The sequence below is a fragment of the Papaver somniferum genome, chromosome 1 (genome assembly GCF_003573695.1).
Source record: "Papaver somniferum cultivar HN1 chromosome 1, ASM357369v1, whole genome shotgun sequence".
Classification (NCBI taxonomy): domain Eukaryota; kingdom Viridiplantae; phylum Streptophyta; class Magnoliopsida; order Ranunculales; family Papaveraceae; genus Papaver; species Papaver somniferum.
In genome coordinates, this window is record NC_039358.1 from 215,180,841 (window position 1) to 215,194,876 (window position 14,036).

General features: G+C 36.6%; 1 long non-coding RNA gene across 2 annotated transcripts; it reads left to right on the plus strand.

Annotated features, from left to right (window-relative positions):
• Positions 1–775: 775 nt before the first annotated feature.
• LOC113336635 lies at positions 776–8,083 on the plus strand. 2 transcript variants are annotated; one of them, XR_003353976.1, is made up of 3 exons: positions 776–829; positions 1,064–1,121; positions 8,058–8,083. It is a non-coding gene; the product is annotated as an uncharacterized LOC113336635 (long non-coding RNA). The 2 variants fall into 2 exon arrangements; XR_003353985.1 differs by lacking the exon at positions 8,058–8,083 and adding an exon at positions 1,198–1,233 and having other exon boundaries at positions 811–829.
• Positions 8,084–14,036: the final 5,953 nt, after the last annotated feature.

Genomic DNA, 14,036 nt, shown 5'->3' on the forward strand with positions numbered 1-14,036 from the left:
AGATGACACCAGATCTTTGTGTTCACAACGTAACTTACATAAGATTTATAGAATACGCGCAAAATACTAGTTGATAAAAGAAAAAACATCGAGAAAAGCATGGCCAACTAGTAACACTGCGACCCAAGCATTTGTCACTCGGATCTCTGGAGAAGCTAACAGTAAGGAAAATAATCAAATATAATAATATAAAAGGATAATGAAAGATACATCTATAATGGGAATTTAGGTTCACACAAAGGTTACCACATTATCCAGTTTCAAAATGAATCTCAAAGTAAATAGGGAAATGTATAAAACAGTCCTACAATTAGGACCCGATTTGCAAAATGGTCATAGAGTTACAAAACATTTACAAAAGAGTCACACTTCCGTTATTTCATTGGTTAAGTCAGTAGGACCCACCGAGTCAGAGTTAAATGACTAGCAGAAATTACCAGTTAGTCCTTAATCTAACTACATCAAATCTGTAGCCATAGACCTTGTTAACGGTACATCTAGGGGATTATTTAGACGGACAGGATATGGCCGAACTAAATAGAAACTATAACTCGTTAGGTTCCATTTCTGTTTCATTTTTTTTGCATCCTCTTCTCTCTCTCATTTTCTATTATCAGAGCTCTTCAAAAATGGTGATTCATTGAATATCGAGTGATTTCGAGTCATTTTCATAGCAAACAGATACTTAATAGGTTATGTAATTCGTGTGTGTGGTTTTGATCCATATCTTGTGGTGTTTTGTGAGATTTGCATCCAAATCTGGTAACTGGATGTTCAATAAGGCGGTTTTGTTACAAGAGATCATTACCGTGTTTGCGAACATCACGAGGTTGGTAATGACAACCGTATTCCGTCAATTTCATATTATATTTCTGGAACCCTAATTACATTCAGTTTTTTTTTTGTTTTTCATAAACCCTAAATAAAATTGGATATTTTATCTGTTACTAATTAGATTCAGGAACCCTAATTTAACGATTTTATGGTTTTCTTCTCTTATTTTTTTGTTTTTTTCATAAACCCTAATTGATTATGCATTCAATTTTGTTATGTTTATGTGCAGGAAATATGTGAAGAACCCCGTTCGAAGTTTTAGGGTTGAAGAATGTGATACTAATAAGGTTAGTTTTTTTGATAACATAAGTGTTATTTCTTGTGGATTGAATGTGTGTTTGAACTTATCAAACCAGTTCGTAGTTTTGAGGCTATGTGGAAAATTCGAATCTAGGCCAGCAGAGCTCTTCCTGATCTTGAATTCGGTTAGGCATTGATGCTGCATTGTCCTAGTTCCTAAGTTATTTGATGGAAGAGGTGTATTTGCAAGGTTAGATATTGTTCATGTCTTTTATGTCAGTACTCGGTATTGATATATTCTTGAGCCCTAATTGTATCTTGACATTAGGCCAGGTGAAGTTGGTTGTCCATGCAATGCGTCTGTGTCAGTTACGGCTCGCATCTGAGTCTGAAGATGATATTAAGGGTCCTACCCTCCTGGCTTTGCTTTGTATGCTTGAAAGTCGTAAAGCCTTTAATAATGTCTTCCTTCGGCACCACTTATTTTGCATCTTACAACTGGATGTAGGGAGGTGAGTCAAAACTTCAAGCACCCCATGTTTTTGTTTTCTTTTTTCTTTTTCTCATGTTTACATGTTAATTGCTTGATTGCTTGCTTCTTCGTTTACCACATATATTGCAACATCCTGTGCAGTCTTGCAGAATATTAATGTCATGCTTAGTTTTCCAACTGTAGGATCAGAATCTAGCACAGAAGAATATGCTTGCGAAATTATTAACAACACATCGCAGGATGATTTCAGAAACGACATAACATATGACATCAACTTAAACATGAGAAAAGTGTGATGATCTTGCGAAAATTAGGAATGTTGCGAATGTTACATTTGTAAGCTTGCGAAAATACCGCAAGCCAGATCCGAAATTAGGGGAAATGTTAGTTGTACATTAGCTGTCATCCACTATGTAAACACCTATATAAAGAAAAAGGAAAGAGAGAGAAAGGAGAATAATCAAAAAGAAAAAGGAGAGAGACACTTTAGGGAGGACACATTTGTAGAGAGAGAGCAGAATTTGTATTATTATCTTCTTCTTCCTTTTTCAACCAAGAGCTCCAAATACTCATTAATGGAATCTCAATTGTAATCCATATGTAATTACAAACAATCATAGTGAAGATCCCTAACCCCGTGGATGTAGATCATATTGATCGAACCACGTAAATCCTGTGTCTTATTTTCTATTTTCATTATCTTTATCTTTATTTTCATATCAAATAAGTTTAGATCTAGAAATCATAGTCATGATAATACAAGGGGTGTGTTGTAGGATTTCCTGCAACTACATTTTTGGCGCTAGAAACAGGGAGGAGTAAAGGATTTATCCCTCCTGTATCTTGTTGGTTCAAGAAGTTTCCATGAAGATTAGCTACTGTTCATATTTTTCTAGATCTACAAAGTTTAAGTTCAAAATTGGAAATTTCATGGAAGAAATCACACTTTCAGGGAGTAAACATCATCAACAATTCAAAGACATGAAAAGAGTGAGAGAAAAAATTAGTTGTTGTGGTGAAATTTAAGGAAAAAATGGAAGTTTCAGTGGAAGATTTTGATGTTCAGAAGAAAGCAAGAGGCATTTTGTGAAGAAACAAAGGAAGGACGAAGATAATGATAAGAGTCAGAAGTTGTGATTTCTGTCACAAACAGAAATTCGCACAGATGGTTCAAGGCTGAGCGAACAATAAATAGGTCAAGGGTTTGAATTCGCAGAGACACATATTTTTCATTTTCTTCTCATTTGCATGGGAGGATAAAAGAATAAGGAAAAAAGTTATGCGTTAATTTCGTAGAGAGGTTCTTGCACAATTGGTCCAGAGAGAAGTATGTGCGTTCGTGGTCGCAAGTTCGAATTCGCCTGCGAACATAGTTTTCTTCTTTTTTACAGAGAGCGAAAAATGATAATTTCTCAATATTGTTTCATTATTTCGCAAACAAGAGGCAGCACAATTGGTCATCTGCGAAGTTAATGAGTTCATGGTCGTGTGATCAAGTCCCAACACAGGCGTATTTTTTCGCACATATATTTCTTTGAATATTGCGCACAGAAGAGAGTTGATGATTATTTCGCAAAGAATAAGCTTGCACAATTGGTCACGAGGCATGAATGCAAGCAGCAGGTCGCGAGATCAATTCTTGCTTCTCGCATGATTATTTTTGTTACGCGAAATTTATACAGAATTGCCTCTCACACAGTTGGAATTTGATTACTTCGCAAGAAATTTGATTATTTCGCAAGAGAGGCTTAGCACAGTTGGTATGGTGCGAGAAAATCCAAGAAGCAGGTCAAGGGTTCAAGTCTCACTTCTCACACTTCTTTTTGATGCGCGAAATTCATACATTTCAAGGCATTTATTCACTTCTTTGACAACAACAACGACTCACATGAAAGATAAGTACCACTTCCTTGAACATTTTACTTTATACTAAGAACGAATAAATAGATTTTAAATTTTATTTACAAAAAGAGATTCAATCGCACGATAAGAAAAATTTCAAGATTTCAAAAATTACAAAAATTACTAAGATTTCAAAATTACAAAATTACAAAAAAAAATCGAAAAAATTCGATTTATATATATTTCTAGAATATTTCTTTTACATAAAATAAAAGATTTCTGGTTTGATTTACAAAAGGTGGTATAATCGCAGAATTACAGAAATTTCAGAATTACAAAGATTCCACAATTACAAAAGAAACCGAGAAAAATCTCGCACAGATCAATTTATATATTTCTCTTGAAAATTTGCTTTGTTTCAAATGAGAATGATATCTAACATGGAGAGTAGTAGGAGGCAAAATAAGACCTTCCATCAACAGGCTAGTAAGACCTTCCATTAACAGGCTGCATAAGACCTCATTAGGATCATTTCCATGAAAGATGTTTATCGGAAGAGACGAAACAAGTTATACAAAGGAAATCAAAACAAAGAAAAACGATTTGAACTTGCAATTAAATGAAATTTTTTGATAAAAGAAATGTATTACAAAGATTTCACAACTACAAAGATTTCAGAATTACAATGTATTAGAATTTCTCTTGAATATTTATTTTGCTTCAAATGATATAATATTATGAGAATGAAAGAATGAATGAAAGAGATGACAGAAATGAAAGAATGAATGAAAGAGATGACATAAATGAAAAGATGAATGAGAGAATAAAGAAACGCGAACATTTCGCAGAGACAAAGAGACGCGAACATTTCGCAGAAACGCGAATAAAATTTCGCAGATAGAGGCGAACTTTTATGGCGTACACCCTAGTTCGCGAATAAAATTTCGCAACAGGCAAATGTAAGATCTAAAGTACGTCATAGAAGGGGGTACCTGTTGCATGACTCAGCGAAAAGGTTACACCGCCCCTGGAACCTGAGTCATGGAGATTTGGGGTCAATAAAGCCCATCCAGGAAAGGTACCTTGGATTTTCAACCTAAGCTTTTGCTTTAGGTTGGACGACTAGGGGTCTCCTCTAAGGAGTGTAGAATTTGATCAAGGAGCCGAGGTACACGGTTGAGTCAAGAGTGCCTGGGGTGTCTGGAGTGTACCTTGCCATTCTTGACAAGTCTTGGATTATACTGCACTCGGCCCGAAGAAAACCCCACTTAGGGTGCAGTCTCGTAACCATAAGCCCTATAGGTAAAAGGTACAAGAGGATGCGAAAAAAACTGGTTGTTGTTAAGACCGGATGGGAGGAGCTCACCTTGTATGGTAGAAGTACGCCTCCTTGAAGGGGCAACCAGGGGGGAGATAAGGGAGGCACCCTCCATTAGGGAGCTGATAAGTGTCTTAAGACGCAAATGTCATGAGGCTTTTTACTCGCAAGGGTATTAAGACTTGTCATATTTTTGCGACAATCCTGAAGAGGCAATAATACTAGAGAAAAATATAAGACGAGATCAATGGGTCATTACATGAAAGTGTGAAGACGTCCTGCGATTTCGTCGCAAGACGGCAATGTCATGGGGCCTTATTTTCGTAAGAATATTTAGGCCTGTCATATTGTCGCAACAATCCTGAAGAGGCAATAATACAAAAGAAAAATTTAAGGCAAGATCAATGGGTTTTTGCATGAAAGTGCAAAGATGTCCTGCGATTTTGTCGCAATGACAAGAGGTGGCGAAATAAGACCTTTAATTAGGAAGGCAAAATAAGACCACATAAGAAAATGAATAAGCAAGTAATCTTGCGTGAATGATTATATGTAAGCAAACAAGCTTGCGAACATGTATATTGAGATCGTGAAAATGATGCACCTTTGATGTTGTGATTATATTATATTATGCGATACTAATAGTGCAGGAATAAACAGTGGAGACGGTAAAACAATGAGATACAATGAGCTAAAGGATGGACAAAGATTACAATGAGGCACAAATAAATGAACTTGCATTAAAAATAAATACGCGAAGAGGAATGCATATACTAAAGACAAAGTCAGGGAAATGGAGAATGGAGGCAATTTAAAGCTATATCAATTTTATCGTACAAAATGAGCAAAGTAATACAAACATTAACTATACATTGCAATAGATAAGCATTCTCATCATACAAGCATCATACTCACATCATAAAAGCATTGCATAAGCATTTCATGGCATAAACATCACATACACATTTCATAACATAATCATCACATAAGCATTATATTCGCATAAGTACTTTACAAAACTGTACGGAATAATATTGCAGAATTTCGCAATAATATCGCCGAATTTAGCAGAATTATTTAGGATTATTCAGAATTTCACAGGATTATTCAAGAATTTCGCAAGATTATTCAGAACTTCACAGAATGATTCAGAATTTCGCAAAATGATTCAGAATTTCGTAGAATGTGTCAGAATTTCACAGAATATGATTCTTCCGAATGATGTGATTATCTCGCTCAATTATTTCGCACAATTATAAGCAACTTGAAGAGATTATACTATTGCATGAGCACAAAACATGAGACAGAGGCAAAGATAAGAATAAGGAAACAATTCGCACAATCAACATTTTCTCAAGGATTCTACCCTCATAGATAAAGAACAGAGGCAACTATGGATTACCAAGAAAACATTTTATGTTCTTTATCTCCTCGGCAAGAATCATTCCCAAAGTGGATGTTCGCTAATGAACAATAAGAATCCTCACCAAAAATGGAGTAATAATTTCGCACGAATAGAGGCGATACTTATCATTCAAGGACAGATACTTCTTATTTACTTTGCAGAGTTCTTCTTATATTTCGAGGATTAAGTACTTCTTATACTTCTTCAAGGATATTTCATGCTTCTTATACTTCTCAAAGGATACTTCATACTTCTTATATATTTCGAGGATTGAGTACTTCTTATACTTCTTCAAGGATACTTCATACTTCGCATACTTCAAGAGATGATACTTCTTATTTACTTCGCAACGCTCCGGAACTTCACAAAAGAATAGAGGCAAGTACGTACTTTTCAAGTCCAATATTCTTTCGCTCGTTCCTCCAACAACTACTACTACAAAGTGGATTTTCCCTTAAAGATCGCTCTTCAAGCAATATTCAAGGAAAAAGAGGCAAGATGTAGGATCAGATTCTCGCACAGAAGAATATTCTTACGAAATTATTAACAACACATCGCGAAGACATCGCAGGATGATTTCAGAAACGACATAACAGATGACATAAACTTAAACATGATAAAATTGTGATGATCTTGCGAAAATTAGGAATGTTGCGAATGTTACATTTGTAAGCTTGCGAAAATACCGCAAGCCAGATCCGAAATTAGGGGAAATGTTAGTTGTACATTAGCTGTCATCCACTATGTAAACACCTATATAAAGAGAAAGGCAAGAGAGAGAAAGGAGAATAATCAAAAAGAAAAAGGAGAGAGACACTTTAGGGAGGACACATTTGTAGAGAGAGAGGGAGAGCAAAATTTGTATTATTATCTTCTTCTTCCTTCTTCAACCAAGAGCTCCAAATACTCATTAATGGAGTCTCAATTGTAATCCATATGTAATTACAAACAATCATACTGAAGATCCCTAACCCCGTGGATGTAGATCATATTGATCGATCTTGTGTCTTATTTTCTATTTTCATTATCTTTATTTTTATTTTCATATCAAATAAGTTTAGATCTAGAAATCATAGTCATGATAATACAAGGGATGTGTTGTAGGATTTTCTGCAACTACACCAACATCATATTGGTTTATTTAGTTGTGCCACTTTCGTTAGACTTAATGATTATTTTTTTTCGCAACGAATGTGCCATGATTGACTGAGGAGATAGAAAACATTACCTTGTGAGCATAGATTTCTCTGTGTGCTCAGCTTAAACGGGTATGCATGTGAATATCAACTTAGCGATGTTTACTCTTAGATGCAGAAATAGTAAGTTTCAGACATGCTAACCAGCCCCTATGATCTGATAAATGACATGCATGCACACTTCATTAGGCGTGTTTAAAGATTTTCTTTTGAATAATCTTTCATATAGGATCTGTACGAAGGAGAAAGTAGAGTGAAATAACTTCTCTTGGGAATAGTTTTTGCTTGTGAATTTGGTGGCATGTCTTGGACATGGTCTAGGTACATCTCTTGGTAAAGATTCAAATCAGCTTTTCCTTTACAAGCATTTTGGCCATGCGTGAAGTTTTTAGTGGTCACTTCACCACCAACAGACCCCTTCTTTGTATAAGCATTTTGGTAAGTGAGTGGGGTTGGGCTGACAGTGATGCTCTCACCAAATACTGAATACCATGTAGCTTAGGCAAATTTTTTGAACTATTGAGGTGCGCGACATATAGTGTTTTTCGTGTTATGGTTTTCTATTTTTGGCCATTAGTTTGAGAAGATGTTTTTTCTACAGTGTCAGATATCAAAATGATCTAAAGTTTTACGTTTTAACCTTAAAAAAAGTGTTGCTTTGCCATATTTTCTTGGCTTGAAAATTTTACTAAATTATGATGAAAAATGAAAGATGAGTATTATCGTCTGCAGGTGTATAAAGATCAATGTAATCAAACACTTTTCTTGATGACGACTGAAGAGCGCTAATCAAATTTGCCAGCCCCGGTGGGTAACAGTAACATAATATACTTTTCTTTTATCCATATAAATTTAGTTATTTCATCTATATTGATCTTCCAGAGTATTTCACAACATCAATTCAACCCAACTCAATTTTCTCTTTTCCTAACGACTGCCAAGCCCAATCAGACTAAATCTACAATCCTCATAATGACTATTTTATCTTGGAATTGTCAGGGCATAAACTTCTCACCTTCAATTCAGCATTTGAAAGGACTAGTTTCTTTTCACAAGCCTAGCATTCTATTTCTCTCTGAAACCCTTGCTAACGATCAACACATAAGAAGATTATCACAAACACTTCAATTCAATAATTATTTCAACATCCCAAAAATTGGAAGGCGAGGCGGACTATGCTTAATGTGGGAAGATAACCTAAATATCCAAATCTTATTTCACTCTCAAAATTACATACACAGAAAAATTACATCACCACCTCCAGAATAACCATGGTTCTTCACGGGTATCTATGGCCCTCCACATCCAGATACAAGGAAAAATCTTTGGCAGGAATTCCCAACAATCTTCAACAATATCAACCCATCTACACCTTGGCTATTGATAGGAGATTTCAACGACGTCCTAAACCAATCGGAAAAAAAAAAGAGGAAGGCAAGTAACATATGCTCAATCTCAACCTCTCCTCACTCTAATGGACCAGATGGGGTTTATAGATTTAGGATTCCGAGGAGACCCATACACTTGGAAAAACAACCAAATGGGGCAAGACAACATCTTAGAAATATTATATAGAGCTTTGGCAAATCAACTATGGCGAACATCAAATCCACATGCGGCAATAACTCATCTTCCAAGAATAGCATCTGATCATGCCCCAATACTACTTCAGAAGAAAGCAACGGATTGGCAAGAAACAAAAAACTACAAGTTCGAACACCTATGGCTCTCTCATCCCCAACTCAAGCAAGTAGTCGAATCGGCTTGGGAACAACAACAAGATAATGAACCTACACTCGACCTTCAACTAAAGCTCATTACAACGGGACAAATTCTCTTAGAATGGAACAAAGAAAATTTTGTCCACCTACCAACTAAGAATAGAACATGAAGAACTATTACAATGTCATGCGACGTACTGGAAACAAAGATCTAGAATTCAATGGCTTCAATTAAGTGATCTCAACACAACCTTTTTCCATACTAAAGCTACCATTCACAGAGCCTGTAACAATATACAACAACTACAAGATCCACAAAACAACTGGATTAGCAAAAAAGAAGACGTTATTTAACTCATTCTGAATCACTATTCTCAACAATATACGGCACCGCCTACGGAAATAAATGAGGATATTTTTACAAATATCAGGCCTAGGTTGACTCTGACACAATCAGACCTACTTACAAAGGAAGTAACTACAACAGAAATCAAACAAGCACTTTTCTCCATAAATTCCGAAAGTGCACCGGGTCCAGATGGCTACGCAAGTATGTTTTTTAAAATTTTATGGGAAACAACCCACCCTCAATTGATAGCAATGATTAAGTCTTTCTTTAATGATCTAAATATGCACCCTCTCATGAATCACACAAACATAAAACTAATACCTAAAGTTGACCAGCCTTCAAAACCTTCACAATACAGACCAATAGGACTCTATAACGTCACATATAAAATCATCTCAAAAATATTAGTCAACCGAATTAGACCTATTCTCCCCTTTATAATAAGTCCCTTCCAAAGTTCTTTTGTTCCGCAAAGATCCATACACGACAATATAGCAATTGCTGGAGAACTCTTCCATAATATCAGAACCTCAAACCTCACCAAGGATCCGAAAATAGCTCTCAAACTAGACATCCAAAAAGCATATGACATCCTAGACTGGGGATTCATCAAAATATCATTTACAAAGCTTGGATTCCCATCAGCCTTTATAGACTATATTATGCTATGCGTCACAACAGTTACTTACTCAATCAAAATAATTGGTACGCCCCACGGATACATCACCCTAAGTAGAGGTATCAGACAAGGAGATCCACCATCATCTTATATTTTTATCATATGTGCGGAAATCCTCTCTACAAACTTGGGAAACCTTCAAAACCAAAAATTAGTTCCAGGACTTAACATATCACAAAAAGCTCCACCCATAATTAATCTAATGTATGTATATGATCTTCTGATCATCTACAAAGCATCAGATCAGAGTAACCAACACCTTAAAACCCTCCTCGATGCCTATAGCTCCTCAGCAGGGCAAGTAATTAATACTACAAAATCAGTAATCATCAATCACCCCAATTTAGACCCAGTCAAGATAAATAATCTTCAACAATTTTTTAATATGTCGGCCACTTCAAAACCACCAACCTATATAGGCATCCAGTTTAAACAAGGAAGAGCATCAAATCAAACTTTCGCTCCCCTCCTTCAAAGACTAGCCAGAAAAGCAAAAGGGTGGATGACAAAATTCCTAACTCCAGCTAGAAGACTCGTACTCATCAAAACCTCCCTAACCCCCACCGCAAATCACATAATGCAAATACAAAAACTACCAAAAAATATCCACAACCAAATAGATCGTATCACCAGGAATTGTTTCTGGGGGCATGACTCAACAACTAAAAAATTCCACCCTTTGGGATGGGATAAAGCAACAAAACCACTAGCCGAAGGAGGATTAGGAATAATGAAAAGCAGTGACCATAATGAGGCTCTTCTCATGAAAAGAATCTGGAATTTGCATGAACAACCTAACTCTATATGCGGAAGTCTCTTCAGTGCAAAATACCTTAACAATCAACCAATTCTACAAGGAAGCATTTCAATTCCCTTTTCTTCCAGTCCCCAATGGAGACAACTCACATCAATTATCTCTACCGTGCAAAATTTAATTTTCCATCATATTGGAAATGGGATATCAACTCCAATAGAGGCCAATTGGATTCCACACTCTCCCAATCTAGACTCAACACAATGCTACCCAATCCAAAGGGTGGCAGATATCATCGACCCAATCATCCATTCCTGAAATCATGAAAAATTGAACACCCTTCCCAATCCAATAATCCAAAAAATCATAAACATCCACCTTCCCCAAAATAATACACCAGATAAAATTATTTGGTCACACTCAAAATATGGAAACTACACTACATATTCGGGATACAAATGTCTAACCCATGGTCATCCAACTCATAACCCTCTTCCACCTACTAAATTCCTATGGACTTTACCATGTCCACCAAAAATTTGTCTTTTCTTGTGGAAATCCATCAATGAAGGACTACCAACCTTCTGTCTCTTACATCGTATCCATTTGACCAACTCCAACATATGCCCAAGATGTAATACTGATACAAAATTAACTAGCCACCTTCTAATTTACTGTCCGACGGCAGCTTCTTCTTGGAACACCTTATTCAACCAATTTACAAGTGCACCCAACTCCAACCCCACCCCGACCTTTACCTTAACTCCGCAAACAACCATTTCCCAAATCCTGCAACGACCAGCACCAAAATCTGTAACCTCCTCATTCTGTTTTCTATTCTGGACCTTATGGATAGCTAGAAATGATCTAATCTACCAACAAAAACAAACAACATCAGAATAAATCCTAGCCTGGGCACAAAAACTACAACAAGAGTACACCAGGGTACTGCACACTTCACCACCAATCATAACAGGAGATACACCAACTTTCAACCACCCAACGACAGATAAAAGGATACCAACAATATCGGTAGGTTGGTCCACTCCAAACTTAAATTGGATTAAGATCAACACAGATGGAGCAGCCAGAGGACACCCGGGATTTGCAGGAGCAGGATTCGTCTGTAGGGACTCTGATGCATGAACTTTAATGGCAATGTCCCAACCACTGGGAATTATGACTGCACTAACTGCAGAAACTTGGGCTGTGATTTTGGCTTCAAGAACAGCAACAGAGAGACAATGGCCTAGAATTCTCTTTGAAACAGACTCAGAGAACCTCCTGCGTTTCATCACATCAACTACCCCTCCACAATGGCACATAGCAGGAATGATTAAAGAAATAAAAAGTGGGCTTCGGCAGATCCCGCAAGTCACTATACAACACAATTACAGGGAAGGAAATCAAGCAGCGGATGGATTGGCAAATCATGCAGCATATGGAAGCCAAATAGGAAACTATTCAACCAAAATATGAGACCAGGCAATCCCATCTTTTATCAGTCACATTTTATTCCAAGACTCTGTGGGTATCACATACCCACGACAAGTTGTAATCTAATCTCTTTCTAATAAAATACATGCTTCAAAAAAAAGACACTTTTCTGCCCACAAAAGTGTGCCACCTCATAGAGACGTCAGTCAACAAGATGCCCACCATGTCACAGAGACGCCACGTCAACAAAATTCCCAACACGTCAGTGATGACCTAACTGTAGTCAACATTTGGTTGATTTAAGAGTGAAGGTATTTTGGGGACAACTAATCCCGTTTTTTTTTTGCAAAACTGTTATGTCGGATGAAGTATGATCAATCTGTAACTGATTTACAAAAGTATGATCATTTTGTAACTGAATTACAAAAAGTGTGACCATTTTTTAAATGGCCCAAGTAAATATTACCATTTATAAGTTGGTATCTAGGGTCTCATCCTCCTATAGCTAGTTGGAATGCTGATCATGGATTTATGTCTTTGCAATTTCAACTGATTCAATTAATTTCGTTTCTTCTTCCCCTAATTGTCTCAACGAAACAAAGGTCTTCTTGTGAGGGAATACTGTAACAAAATATACGTTAAAACCCACAATCATTTTTGACTTTGAAGCTTCCAAGTCATGAATTTTGATATAGTTATGAACACCATTGTAAGGTAAGACAGTGTAACTCTTCGTAACAGAAAGAAATTGACAGTCATAAACTTTAAACTCTTCCCTCCAACTCATTGATTGATGTACCTCTAGTTCTATCATGCCCTGATTATCATCCTTCTTTTTTAATAGCCACACGTCCGAACAATCAGGTCCATTGACATCAATATCAAAAGACAAACACCCATCCAAAACCCTTATCCTATAATGGGGTTCAAAATCACTGTTTGACAAAGTAGGTAGTGAAAGCTGTTCACAAAACTTTTCTGAAGCCAAATTGAAGATAAAGATCGTTTATAGCTGATAGTCCCACCAATAAAGAACTCCATTGACAAAGATTCTATTTTCCCAATGTGCCCTGGTTCCAAAATTAAAACTTTCCAAGGTTTCTCCACCCATTTTCACTCCCTAGAGTGTATATGTAAACTTCTATAAACTCGGTCCCCTTCTCGAACATTATTGTTACGACTTTGTACTCGTTGGTTGAAGAAACATAACCAAATCTAATCGCCTAATGATCGAAGGTAACTTTGTTAAAGCTTAATATACTCACTAGTGACGGGGTTAAAAATACAGGTTGTTTTTTCTACTAAATACATGTCTTGATAAACACAAATCAACCCATTACAGGAGCCAAGAATGATAGTATACCCCCAAAAGGTAGAGTTGAAATCAATCCTTCTAGTTCTCTCAATGGATTCATGATTCTCGTTATATTCAAAATAATGAAAACTGTCATTCTTCAACCCAACAATTAAAGTCAGAGCAATAAAAGTCATCTTAGCACACTGACGGACCTACACCTGGGCTAAAGGGGGCTTTAGTCCGGGTAGCCTTCCCAGTCCACAAGCCAAAAAAAAAAAGATCTGCTCGATCAAAGCTTCTAGCCCGGGCCTTAAAAGCAAATTTATCCTTCATGGGTTCGTCCTTGTCTTAGCAGAATAAGTCGTAGGATGATTAAGACGATGTAAATGCGTCTTGGAGAACAAGACTACTCCAATTCGTGCAAACTAACTTGTATTCGAGAACCAATTTCGTTGGCAATCGACTGATAATGCC